The sequence below is a fragment of the Trichosurus vulpecula genome, chromosome 2, assembly GCF_011100635.1.
Source record: "Trichosurus vulpecula isolate mTriVul1 chromosome 2, mTriVul1.pri, whole genome shotgun sequence".
Lineage (NCBI taxonomy): Eukaryota > Metazoa > Chordata > Mammalia > Diprotodontia > Phalangeridae > Trichosurus > Trichosurus vulpecula.
Genome location: NC_050574.1, coordinates 301,913,547 through 301,928,199, shown reverse-complemented (window position 1 = coordinate 301,928,199; position 14,653 = coordinate 301,913,547). Strand labels below are relative to the sequence as shown.

Sequence of the window (14,653 nt, the reverse complement as noted above, 5' to 3'; positions counted from 1 at the left end):
AACACTCTGCTCTATTAGAAGACCAACTCTCTACTATCACTGAGCTTTTATTGATTCAGAGTTCAGGTTCCTTCTAGTAACTTCATTTGCTTTGCTGTAATGTTCTTTCAGTTCTGCTTATTTCACTCTGTACCAGTTCACTCAAATCCTCCTGTGTTTCTATGAATTAATCATATTCATAAATTTTTCAAGTATTCACCAAATGAACATCTGCTTTTTGTTTCCAGCTCTTTGCTACCATTAAAATGATGTTATCAATAGACCAGCGTTTGAAAGCCTTAATGTATATGTTCCATAGTAGAATCACTGGGCCAAAGGATATGAACTTCAGTTATTCTTCTTCCACCAATTCCAAACTGAAATCCAGAACAGTTGGATGAGTTCATAGTACCACCAATAGCATATTAATGTGGCTCTCTTCCCACTCTTGAGCCTGTAACACTGTCTGCCCTTTGTAGTCATCTCTACTAATTTGCAAGGCAGTGAAATGAAAACTCAAAGGTGATTTAATATGCATCATCCCTTACTATTAGAAATTAGGAGCAAGTTTTAATATGGTCATTTATTGTTTGCTGGTCTTCTTTTGAAAATCATTCACATTCTTTGACCACTTATCTACTGCAGTATGGTTCTTGGTCTCTATAGCCCTCCTTTAAGTCCTACCTTAGACTAGAGGTTGTTTGTTCCCTCTCCCTCCCCCCATCCCATAAAATTTTGTGGATCCCCCCTGCTCCCCGTATATTCCAGGGCACTATTTTTCCTTTGAAAACAAAGCATAAGAAATTCTATTAAGTAAAGCAAAACATCAGAAAAAATGTTAAGAAACATGCAGAACAGTGAAATTAATCTTAAGTCAGTGGTAATTCCATTACAACTTCAAGGGATGACCAAATGCACTTGTGCTGAAATTACTGATAACAAATGGGCCAAACAGCGACAATATGTAGCTTTTTTCCTTTCCATCATAATATTTAGGTATAGTTATGGGCTATGCTTTGTTTTTTGAAGAATAGAAAAACTAGATTCAAGAAAAAGACTAGAAGTCAAAAGAATAAAAATAAACAAACACAAAAATCTTAACCTTGATTCCCAAGTTTTGATTTGGGGACATAATGAAGGCTATAAGTATCTATAAATATTAATAAATTCATGCTTCAAATATTACTAAACATGGCCTTGGTGACTACTCTCCACTAAACATTAACTTTTGTAATAGTATACCATTAATAAGCCGTCCTGGTGAGGATTAGGCAAATCATATTGTGAGACATTTTTATAAAAGCAAAATGTAGTAAAAAGTGGCTATCAAAGGCAGCCTTTATAGAAGAGGAAAAATAGATATAAAAAGGCAACATATAGTTTGAGGGATGTATATACCAGCAATTCTCAAAATGTGATCCAGGGATTCCAAAGACCCTGCAAGGTCAAAACTATTTTCATAATAACATGAAGTTTTGCAACCACTTGTGTGAACAATAAAGAGAAAAGGGTATCATAGTTCATTTTTATCTTGATAAGCACCAGTTAAGCAGATATTTCCTTCTCTGCTTTCTGCCTCCTATAAAAATCCTTGAGAAGGATCAGGGCACACCCATCTGCTATACTCTAGGGACAGTGCTAATATTTTCCCTCTATAAATGACTAAATCATTACGATTAACATCCATTTACAGAAACCTATGTGCTACGCATTTGTGTCTGGTTCCTTCTTTCAAAAGTTAATACATATAACAAGGATATGTAGACAAAAGAAATTCTCAAAAAAGGCATATTCAGCAGGATACTTTGGGTCTATTGTACTATGTCAGGAAATTGTAGTAATGTGCCCCAGATCCTTAAACTTAAGTTTTCATTCAAGTTATTAGAATTTTATTTCTTGTCATGGCCCACAAATTCCCACTTTTAAAGAAAAGGTATTTAACAGTATCCCTAGAAACAAGTGACAAAAATAACTGAATACAATATAGGAAGTTCTCTATTTCTGGGTCTCTAGTTTTTAATGAAGTTTTGAGCTGCTAATGTGGATTAGAATTATTTTACAACTTGTGATTTTTGACAGAAGATGAAGATAGCTGTGGCCGAGGTTACCGATTGAGATACTGATCTTTGCCCTGTTTCACTTAGCTATGCAAATAAAGTTCAAATATAAACTGCATAACGTTTGGCTAGCTACGATACCAAAAAAGACAACACCTCATATGAATGAAAATGAAATCACCTAGCTAGTTAAGACAGATCAATAAACAAGCTTTTTTAAGCACTCATGTGCCAGGAATTGTGCTAGACATCTGAGATACAATGGCAAAAATGAAAACAGTCCAAGCCCTGGAGGAGCTTACATTCATTCTGTGGGGGAGGGAAGGAAGGAATATGCAAATACCAATTAAGCATATATAAAATAAAATAAAATTTGGGGAGGAAGTACTATCTCGAGGGGAGTCAGGAAAGATAAAGTAAGAAGTGGCAGCAGTACGGGGGATGTCCTCAAGGACAAAGACTAAAGGCTATCACATCATAAAACCAACACTAGATCACTAAGATTCATTAGCAATACAAGTAGGTAAAGCTAGATTGCTATAACAAAGCACTCACAAAACACACCATGTTCACCATAACAAAGAGACCCTAGAAGACAAAATAACAGGAACAGCAAGAAAATTATAAGGGATTTGTTTTTCAACTTAATTTCTAACAAATAAATCAAAAAAGATATCAATGGAGGAAGGGATCACATGGATAGCTCTCTTTAGCTAAGAAAATAGTCCAACCAAAAAGTGCCCCAAAATATCCCCAGTTTTGTTTTACCGCACAGGCTCAGTGTGGTTTTTAAATCCCTTCAACCTTTCTAACCTTACATTTTCCTCCCCCCTCCACATACACTCCTGTCTCTAGACTGTGCCTGTTCAGTGGCTATCCCTCTTGTCTTAAATATACTCTTGTTTGCTTACCTCTACTTCCAAACTTCTGCTTTCTTCAAATCTCGGCTAAACTCCTACATTTTTCACGAAACTTTTCCAGGTGCCCTTCAATGCTACTGCCTTCCCTTGGAGTTACCTCCAATTTATTTGGTACATATCTCGTACATACACAGCTACTGGCATGCTTTCTCCCCATCAGAATGTGAGCTCCTTGAGAACAGGATTGTTTTTTGCCTTTCTTTGTACACCTAGCACTTCACAGAATGTGTGGCACATGGTAAGAACTTAATAAAAGTCTATTTCCTTCCATGTCTAAGATTGTAGGAATCAATTATCACAGCACTCCTTTCGTGTTGTTCCCTCTAAGCAGCTCGCAAACCTGTCTTCGAAAAGCCAGACCACATTGTGGTGAGTCATACACCAGTAGCATATTATAGTTACTAATTCTACTGACAGGTGCAATCAGTTAACAAATATTTATTCAGTGCCTAATATGTACAAAGTACAAGGCTGAGGGAACAAAAAGAAGATGACACAATTCTTTTTCTTCAAAAAGTTCCAGTTTAGGAACCTAAAGGCCTCCATGATACAATACAGTATTTAAACATTTAAGTAAAATAACAAGGTATAATTTGAAAAAAAAAATCAATAATATGGATAGAAAGATTACTTCCTAAAAAGGAAAATAAAGAATGCTTTTGGAAGAGATAGCACTTTAACAGAACCTTGAAAGGTGAGTAAAAATTAGGATGGGCAAGCTGGGATACAGAATGGCATTTAGGTTCCTAAGCAGAGGCACAGAGGAGGGTGTACAGAGTTTGGCTAGAGCACAGGACAAGTGAAGACAAGTATCATGGTGGGACTTAAATACCATGTGAATAGGTACTGGATGACTTTATCTTTAAATACTGTATCACTTCACAAACCATTTAATACTAAGAATTCTATTAGAGGTAGTTATATAATTAAAAACAAAACACTGGCAGTTATAAACATGCTAAAATTACTCTACCAAGATTAGCTTTCTAAAGCACTTTTTTTCCCTTTGCACAGGCAGGACATATGAGACAGGACATTTCCAAGACGACCACTGTATGTAGTTCACAACTTAGGGCTATATAACCAAGAAGTGCCTATCACACACAGCAGATAACAAGCCTAATCTGGCATGCTTAAATATACTCATTTAAAAATAAAATGGTAACATCTGCATCCTCTTGGGAAATCTGAGATTAATCACCAATTTTTAAAGAAGTTCATATATTACTAACTCACATAACGTTAATGTTTTTTACAACATTTCTCAACAGCCCTGGGAGGCAGAGGGCTCATGGTGACTGTTATTTTCACCACTTTACAATGGAGGAAACTGAAGTTCAGAAGAGTAAAGTGAGTTTCCCAGGATAACAAACACTGTGAGCAAATACAATTCCAGGTGTCTCAATTCTTAAGTGGACTATTCATGACAGCATGTTGTTTCTCATTAAATTTCTTTCCAATGATTTAAATATTATTATTTTTGAGCAATAATTTTAAGGAAACCTGATGGAAGACAATCTAAACCTATTGAAAAGTTGTTGAAATTCAAATAGCACTAGGAGGTCACAAAGCATTCTTCATGTGTGGTATAGGTATGCCGGCAAACCCTACTTGTCTCTCCCCCTGCATGAGGGGACTTATCCCATCCCCCACCCCATTAGCAAGTCTAGGTGTTTCCCCAAGGGGATGGGGGTGAGGCCACAGGGAAACTGTAAGTCCACTACTCACAACTGTAGCTGCTACACCCCCATCCGTATACTCTCCATTTAAATAAATAGCCCAAAATAACACCTTTGATTTTTAAGGAAGGTGAAAACAAGAATAATCACAACCTAATAATACCAACTAACAAACTGGGTCACACTCTCCCACCGAAACTCATCATATCCGTAGAGAGGGTGGGCACAAGGTCACAGAAACCTATCAGGGAAAACCACACGCCCAGAGCAATTCAAGATTCTGGAAAATGCAGGGCATGATCTACTTAAGGAACAGTCTATACCAGGGATGGGGAACCTGGAGGCCATGTGGCCCTCCAAGTCCTCAAGTATGGTCCTTTGACTGAATCCAAACTCCACAGAACAAAAGGATTTGGTGCAAGACTCTAGCGTGTCACAAAACATTTAAATTTATGTTGTAACTTCTTCTCACTCATATCAGCAGATAATTAACAGTTCAAAAGTCAGAAGGGCAGTCAACTTTGCACCTGATCAAACAAAGTGATGAAAAAAAAAAAGTATCAAAGACAATGACAGACTCCAGACTAAAAGAATACTTCCCAACTTCCTTATTACTTCCTTTTCACATTGGTTGAGTCATTTCAGTCCTGTCTGACTCTTCATGACCCCATTTGGGGTTTTCTTGGCAAAGATACTGAAGTGGTTTGCCATTTCCTCCCCCAGCTCATTTTACAGATGAGGAACTGAAAGCAAACAAGATTAAAATGATTTGCCTAGAGTCACACAACACAGCTAGTAAGTGCATGAGGCCAGATTTGAATTCATGAAGTCTTCCTGATTTCAAGTACAACGCTCTCGATCCAACGCACCACATAGCAGCCCCTTAGAAAATTCAAACAGTAATCTTAAGCTTTCTAAAAACGTCTTTTCATTTTCTCAATTCTATACTATAATAACTTCTCACAAATTGCTACTGTGAATTGATTCAACTCTCCTGGAAAACAACTTGCAAGTAAGCAGGAAAAGTTACTAAATTTTGTTTAAAACCTAGAGATTATACCATACTTCAAGAAAGCTGACAACAAGAATCAATTCAAATGTGCAAAAACATTCCCAAAGGGCACCATGACATAATAAAAGAGGGTGACGGATTTATAATTAGGAAGACCACAGTCTACATAGTATCTCAGGCACTTACAAGTTGTAAGATCATGGGGAACTTACTACTCTGTGCCTTACCTTCCTCATCTGTAAAACACGGATTTGGATCTGATGACCTCTAAGGTCCCTTCCAGCTCTATTTATGATCCTATGATCACTTTAAAAAATGTGTGCATAGACTGGGGAGTGGCTACACAATATAATGAATGTAGTGGAATATTACTCAGAAGTAAAGAATGGCAATGATGAAGAAGTCAGAGAAACATAAAAAGTGATGCAGAACGGACAAGCTAAAAAAATGTACAGTGACTACAATGTAAATAAACACTGAGAGGCAGTAACATCTCTGGCCACAGACAACAGTAAATTTTAGCAAAATATGATCAAAATTAAAAGGCACAGCTTTTCTTTCTGCTAATGATTGACAAACTGCTCAAGCAATGTTGTGTGAAAGGGGTAAAAAGTCATTTAAACTCATTACATCTTGCTGGACCCAAAGGCTCTTCAAAATCCATGTGGCCATCCAAAAGAAAAAAATGGAAAGAGCCCTGGGTTACTTCCTGACAAAGCGGTAATGGACTCAATATGCAGAACAAGACATATAGTGGGGCATGATCCACATGGAAATTAGTTTTGCTTGACTATGCACACTTATTATAAGTTTTTGTTTCTTTTTCCCCCTCTCTCAATGGGGAGGTTGGAAAGAAAATAAATGATTATAAATTTAAAAAATTTTTAATTTAAAAAAGTGATGGATTTAGAGTTGAGATGATTTGAGTTCAAAATCCAATTCTGCTACATACTACCTGTGTGACTATCACTTTTCTGGTCTTTAGTTCCCCTATCTCCAAAATAAACAGGCTTGAACCAGATGCCCCTTGAGAGTCCTCTCAATCTGGTGATTTTAAAATCCTGTGATTTCCCAAAGTCTACCCGGTATAGGCATCTTTTCATCTGCCTTGTCACCATTCAAATTGCTCCATTTTCCAAGTCATCCATCTGTGGCCCCTTCACTACTAAGATTTCCCAGGGAGGCCTACATTAGTGCCAATCTATCCTATTAAGTTGTGGCCCCTGTCTTTTCCCCAAGAAAGACTTCTACAATGCTCTATAGGCCTTCCTAAAGTCAGACCCACCCCAAAATGCCAGCTCCAGCCACCTGTCTGGAAGTCTTCATGCCATACTATCTCCACTACCAAGAAGATTGACCTAGGGGGAGGGGGCCTTAAACAATCTACTCATTTGCCCCTTCAACAAACCTTTCTCTAGCCACTGATACTCTGCCTGGGCTTATTCCTCCATGGCATACTCCTAACCCTGTCATAATCTTCCTATCCCAGGGATTCTGAACCCCTGCCAGTCAGTCTACAAATCCCAGTCATTATCAATATTACTTCACTGCTCTATACTCCTCAATGCACTTTCCTCCAAGCGCTCCAATACAGACTTACCCATTCCTGCCATTGTATTCTCTGGAATGCCTGTTACATAGTTAAGAAACTTGTATTAGACTTAAACCTCCTTTCCCCCCCTTCCATCTTCTGGCTCTCACTGAGATCTAGATGCCCCTTGATGACAGGGCATCTCTGACCAAACTTTCCAAATGCACTTTCACCCCTGATTCCCAGGTCATAGTGTGGGAACTGGAATACTCCCTCTTCCCCGCTGTCAGACTCTATCTAGCACGCTGAGTAAACCTTTCTTCCTTTAGAGTTCGTTCAATCCAATTGAGATTCTGGCAGCTATCATCTACTGATCTTTAGGATACATAGTCTCCTTCCTTCCTAAATGACCTCAAAGTTTGGCTCACAGTCACTCCCTCTTTTTCCCCATTCTGTCGCTTACCCTCAAGCTAGGGGAATTAAACATAAACACTGATATTCCCTCAAATACCCAACTTCTAGGTTCCTCAATCTATTCAATTCCTATGACCAGTACTACTCTAGAGACCCCACCTCAGCTACATACAGAGATGGTCACACCCTTCACCCACAAGTGTTCCACTTTCATGTTGATGAATTCTGAAATTTATATTTCAGATCATAATATTTTTCATTCTATATTTCCACCAGTATTACCCCTGTTCCTCCTCCTCACCATGATCTCCAACCCTTCCAGTCCTCGATTCTTTCCCAGGCCATCACCCTTGCTACACTCTTCTTCCCCTATCTGATGAATCAGTTCAGTTCTGCACTGTATCCCTTGCCCCCATGTCCTATTGAGGATTCACTACTACCACCTGCTAATTTTACTTCCATTTTCCCACTCCCACTAAGAGGGGGAAAAAAAACCATCAAGAAACTGTATTGACTAGGGCTATTTCAGATTTTTTACATAATCTTAACTGGGCAATCACTAAGCAAGGCAATCCTTTTATACCTCCTTAACTGACTCACCATTTCACTCAATTATCTGAAAACTCCTCTCCTCATCTCACTTCACTTAAATGTCTTCTACTACCACCTTCATCCTACCTAGGTTGAAGAGGTAGCACTTTTGCTTGCCAAAACCAATCCCTCTACATGTACCCTTGATCCCATTCAATCTTGTCTTCTCCAAAAGACTACCTACTCTACCATATCCACTTTCTCACTAATCATAAATTTCTCTCTATCTACTGGATGCTTCCCTTATGCCTAGAAAATACTAATGTCTCCCCAATCCTAAAAAAAAAAAAAAAACAAACAAACAAAAAAAAAAAACCACTTGCTTGATCCTTCATTCTACCATTCCCACACTACCTGTGGTCCTGCATCTCTCCTCCCTCTTATGGCTAAACTCCTTTGAAAGCTGTCTACAAATCAGTGCCTTCATTTTCTCTTCTTATTCTCTTTTAAATGGCTTCTAATCTCATCATTCAACATAATTGTTCTTTCCAAAGTTACCAGTGATTTTTTTAATTGCCAAATTTAATGGCCTCTTCTCAATCTCATTCTCCATATAGACAACTCCTAATACTACTGAATGCCCTCTTCTGCTAGTACTAAACACTCTCTCTCCTCTCTTGGCTTTTGTGACACTGATCCTTTTTGGTTGTCCTACCAGTCTGACCACTCTTCAGTCCCCTTTGCTGGATATGCCTCCAGGTCTCCTAGGTGCTTCCCAAAGACCTGTCTTGGCCCTCTTCTCTCTCTCTTTATACTGTCTCTCCCTTGGTGATGTCATCAGCTCCCATGGGTTCAATTATCACCTCTGTTACAATGATTTCAAGATCTGTATATCCAGGCCTAATCTCTAACCTCACACCAACAACTACCTATGTCTGAGAGACATCTAAAACTAAGTCTAATCACTTTCTCCCTCAAACCTCCCTCTTTCCCAAATTTCCCAGGCCATCGCCAACGGTCTTGACTTTTGTCTGGCCACTGATGACTCTGGAGGAAAGAGGCTGATGATTCTGCCCAGCTCTGCCTCACTTAAATCCAATTCACACACAAGTCAAGACATCACCCTTGCGATGTCATTGGTCCTCTTCAAGAATGATGAACAAGTGACAATTAAAATCCCACCTTCTTGAGGATGCCTTTCCCAATCCCTCTTAATCCCTACTGTCCTCTCTGTTGATTATTTCCAATTTATCCTGCATATAAAGTACATAATTATTTGCATGTTGTTTCTCCCCATTAGATTGTAAGCCATTCAAGGGCAGGGACTGTCTTTGTATCTGTAGCACTTAGTACATAGTAGATGTTTACTGACTGCTACACATGATTCAGTGATTGTATCAGGTGTTGTACTCATGTTACTATTACTGCTCCTGTTTGTTATTACACTTCACACTTCATCAATCAGGTGAGAATTGCTTACAAATGGCCTTTAGGTCATTTAAGCAGTTGAAGTCCCCACAAAGATTTTAAGAATCTTGCCTCCAACAGCAAAAAGCATCTGTTTTACATAGGCTGAGGTGGGTTCCCTTTAAGGGGGGCAAGAAAGCCATTCTCAGGATTTAGTTGGTCCAGATGAGGCAGGCAGACGGGAAGGTAGTGTTCCTGAGTGTCACTGTGATCCATTCATGGCAAATTCAGAGATGGAGAGAAACAGGGTCTATTTTAATTGGTAATGGCATAATTTTTAATACCTTAGTCTAAGGAAATTTATTTTTATTTAATTTTATGATGCACTAGTGGTTCTATTGTGTCCCAAACCCAAGTCTGAATCCCTGGCTCAGCTTGAACTACTTTAAAACGGCAATTAATTAGTAATTGCATTATTTTTAATAGCTTAGTCCAGTGCTGTCCAAAATGTGGCCCACAGTACGACTTATGCAGCCCACCTACAAGCATAAAAATTTACATAAATGCTTTAGTAAATGAAGCCAGTTTGGACAGCCCTGGCTTAGTCTAAGTAAATGTGTTTTTACTGAATTTTATGAAGCACTAGTGTTTCAATCCCAAGCCTGAATCCCTAGCCTGAGCTAAGCCTGGCCTAGAACAATACCCATTAATTGGAGAATGGCTAAAAATACTGTGGCATATGAATCTAATGGACTATCCTGCACCATAAGAAACAACACAAAAAATTCTGAGACACTTGGAAAAGCTAATATGAACTGATGGTATGAAGAACCAGGAAAACAAAATGTGCAAAGATATTAATGGAAAGGATGAAAAACCAATAACAACAACAAAACAACATGTAATTACAATGAACAAGCCCAGCCTGGGAGAAAAGATGAGAAAATGCTCTTTACTTCCTTCACTGGAAGAGGCTAATGAGTATAGAATACAATTAATTGCTTGTCAGACAAGGTCTCTGTGTTGCTTAGTTTTGCTGAACTTTTTAAAGAAAACTTTTGTGGAGACAGTCCAAGATCCCGAGCTCAAAAGCCATGGTGAATGGCTGTGTCCCTAAAACCAAGGGACCAATGGAAATGGTAATGCTTCCAGGCCAGGGTCCTTAGTCATCACCCTGGGAGGCAACCCCTGTAGAAATGCAGCATGGCAAGTCCTCCCGCAGGTGCCAGCCACATCTACTGAAAACCCAAAAAAGAAAAGTTCTTGTCATCCAAGTCTTTAGCACTGCAAATGTTTAACATCAAAAAATGATATAATTTTATCAACGGAACTGCCATTTAAAAGGTTATTACCATCTGCTCTGTCTGTGTCCTAAGGACCATGGGACCTTTCTATCTCGCTTGGTGCTAAAACTTTCCATGTGCTGTCCCTACTAGTAAAATATGACCAATATTTTACACATAGTAAATGCTTAATAAAATGCCTTATTAATTCATGCAAGTAGAAACAAAACGATCAATCAACAAAAACTTCCCACCACATCTTATTTTCAAAAACTTTTTTTTTGCCTCTGCTACTTTCAAAGTACCCAAAGAACCATGACACAAGTTGGCCTATATTCCTATTCTGTCAAAGCACCATTTGCCCGGACTTCAAGGACGTCAGCTAAGCTCTGAAAACATAGGAGTGGGAAGTTAGTTATCTCATGCTGCTTCTGCCAGCTGGATAGCTGCCTCTACAAAACAAAGTCTTGAAAGATTATGCACTGGACCCTTAAACACAAGGCTGTTCCCAGCTAATAATCACTAACAAACCCAAAAAGAAGCTCCCCAAAATTAACAATGGTCTTAGAAAAAAAAGTCTTAGTAATTCAGGCGCCTGTACATAAAACTGACAACCTAAAAGCATAATTATTATGATAATCATCATTTTAAATGACTGATAGAGTTCTACTATCTAACCAGCAACAGAGAACAGCATTTCATAGGATTAATGAACTACTTAGAAAATGCAGAAGTGATAAATGTAGCTACAGCACCTTGATTCATAAGGTTTTTGACTGTTCCAGGAGATACTGTCACTGACAAACTGGGAAAGCATTGTTTAAACGATGCCACTTAGAGATGAGTGAAGACTTGACCTGATTTACATCCAAAATTATGAATGGCTTAGTTGTATGAAATTTGTACTGGGGGCTGTTCATCTGTTATATCTCGACAAAGGATTCTGGAATAGTAAGTCTGCAGCAGAAATGAAATTAGGTGGAGTTGCTAGTAGTTTGGAAGACAATGAAAAAAAATTTGAAATGACTTTCTTAAGTAGAAAATTGAATCTATGAACTCAGGATACAATTCAACAAGTGAAATGTGATATATACAGTAAGTAACAAAAATAAAACACTCCAACATTTATAATCATTCCCACTTAAATATATGTATCTCTAAACCTAACCTCTCTTCTTTCCTCCCAACTAACTCATTTCATTTAAACAAACTCTCCAAGATGTCTAGGGAAAAAAAAAAAAACCAACACACTTTCCAGCTAGCATGATGCCCTCTCTAGCTACCATAATATTTATTTCCTTCTTTGCCACATTTATTTAATGATATTTCCATTTCTTCTATCCATTCTTCTACCTGCTGTATCCTCTCTATCCACTCTATCTTCTATCCACTATCAATCAACAAATGTTTATTATAAACACCAACTCTATGCAAAGACTTCTTTGTTTCAGTGGAATAGATTAGGTATCTGAGCTACAGAAGTAAACAAGCATGATAATATAATGTTAGATAAATGCAAAGATTAGAACTTACTGAAGTTAAGGACACCCTATTCAACAAAAATTGCTAGGAAAATGAATAGTCTAGCAAAAAATTAGATTTGGCTCCAATTCTCATATCTAACACCAGGAAAGCTCCAAATATATATATGACTCACATATAAAAATGTTACATTACAAACATCAAAAACAAAGCACCATAAAAAGTTAGGTACAAAGAGATTACTTTCAGATCTATGAAATAAGGGAAGAGCTCATGATCAAACATGGAAGAAAAAATGAACAATTTTGATTACATAAAATTAAAAAGTGCCAACAAAAGCAAAGGTAGTAAAAATTAGAAAGAAAATAGTTGACTGAGGGAAAAAAAACTTTGAAAGCAAGTTTCTCTCATAAATGTCTTATAACCAAAACATATAATGTACTGATTCAAATTTCTAAGAATGAGAGCCATTTCCCTATAGATAAGTGGTCAAAGGTTACAAACCAGCAGTTTTCAAAGAAACCCAAGCTATCAGCAACTACATGAAAAAATGTTCCAAATCAGTAATAACTAAAAGAAATGCAAATTAAAGCAGCTCTGAAGCAAAACCTCACAACTTTAATATTAGCAAAAGAGACCAAAAAAAAAATGACACTTGTTGAAGGGCTGGGAGAAAACAGGCCCATTACTGCACTGCTAGATTTGTGACCAAGGATAGTCATCCTGGAGAGCAATTTGGAACTATGTCCTCAAGTCACCTAAACTGTGCAAATCCTTTGATTCAGCAATAATATTACTACACTTAGACCCCAAAGATATCAAAGAAAGAGAAAAAGGATCCAAATTCTCAAAAACAAGTAAACTGCTCTTCTTGTGGTGACAAAGAACTGGAACTAAGGGAATGCTTATCAGTTGGAGAATGAAGAAACTGTAGTATATGAATGTAACAATATTATTACACCATATGAAATGAAAAAATGGGATGATTTCAGAGAAACTTGAAGTGATACAGAGTAAAGTGAGTATAATCAGGCCAACTTATAAAATAACCGCAATAACGAAAATGCAAACAACTCTGAAAGACCTATGAATTCTGATCAATGTAATGACCAACCATAATTTCAGATGACTAATGATAAATAAAGTTACTCATGTTCTAACAAAGAGATGGATTCAGGATACAATACGGAACATATTTTTGGGCATGGTCCAATGTGGAAATTTGTTTCTCTTGGCTTTACAATTTTGTTATAAGAATTTTATTTTGCTGGGTTTTTTTTAAATTTGGGGGCATGAAATAGGAAGGAGAAGGGGGCTAGCAAAAGTCTCTCTTTCCCTTACATTCCCCAGCCCCCAAAAAGTAGAAGGCCAGAAGGAATCACAAAAAGCAGGAGCTTTAAAAGTTACATTTGTAATTTATTACAAACTTGAAAGCAAGTTCTACACAAGAGATTCATAGTTTTATGCATGTACAATCTTCTCTTTCTGTTCTACTATGTACCTGGAAGTGTTCATTTTGTTGGTGTTCATAAAGTTCAGGGTAAAATTACATGAAAATTTTAAAAATTAAAATCTGAATAGAAACTGAATCTGAATGGATTTAAAAGAATCTGATTTCTATCCATTTCACCTCAGTTGTCATGCTTTTGAAGGGCAGTGACTTTCAGGATATTCCATTTGATAGTTTTGACTGCTGCGTTGCTGAAATTCTCCATTTTGATTTTTATATTCTCCTTCCACTATAGTAGTTGAGGGAAACACCAGTTTGGAGTAAAAACTCATAAAATCTTACAAAAGAAAATAGAAAATTATGATTAATATCAATCACTTCATAACTCATAAAAAAAATTGGAATAGTGAGCTCTATAGAAAACTTGGGGAGCTTCAACTAAGCCAGCTAACTCCCAGCTCATTTAAGAATGAAACTGGCAGGAAGAAAACAAAGAAATGAAAAATAGAAAAGAGCTGCACAGATTTTTTATAACAAAATTCTTTTCTCCAACAATAATAGAACCACAATATCTGAACTAATATCACATCTCTGATGTGCTATATGAGAGCAAGTAGGAATGAAAATGAAGAAAATAAAGGTAGGAATTAACAGCTGTATATCAACAATATGCAACATCAAATATATATATTCACCAAAAGGAGCCATTCTGACAGTTCTGAGATCACTAAAAAATTGAGTCTCAAGGTAAAAAGGGCAAGGTAAAAAGCACCAAAGTCAGTTGGGGAAAAAAAGTGGACTTTATTTTTTATAAAATGAGAGAAAATATCAATAACTACTGATCCATAACCCTAATTTTTTAAAATGAACTTACTCATTTAGAGCATATTTGATGAAGATAAGGAAAT

The 14,653-nt window shown here is 37.3% G+C and overlaps 1 protein-coding gene across 3 annotated transcripts in view; it reads right to left on the bottom strand.

The window, feature by feature from the left end:
• Positions 1-14,653, bottom strand: part of EPB41L5 (erythrocyte membrane protein band 4.1 like 5) — a 118,805-nt gene that overhangs the window by 90,746 nt on the left and 13,406 nt on the right. The window contains exon 1 of one of the 3 annotated variants that reach the window (XM_036743520.1): positions 2,948-3,312. The exons of the other annotated variants lie outside the window; for them this stretch is intronic. The gene's annotated coding sequence lies outside the window, so the exon portion shown is untranslated. Of the gene's footprint in view, positions 1-2,947; positions 3,313-14,653 lie in introns of those variants that run through there. 3 annotated transcript variants of the gene reach the window in all.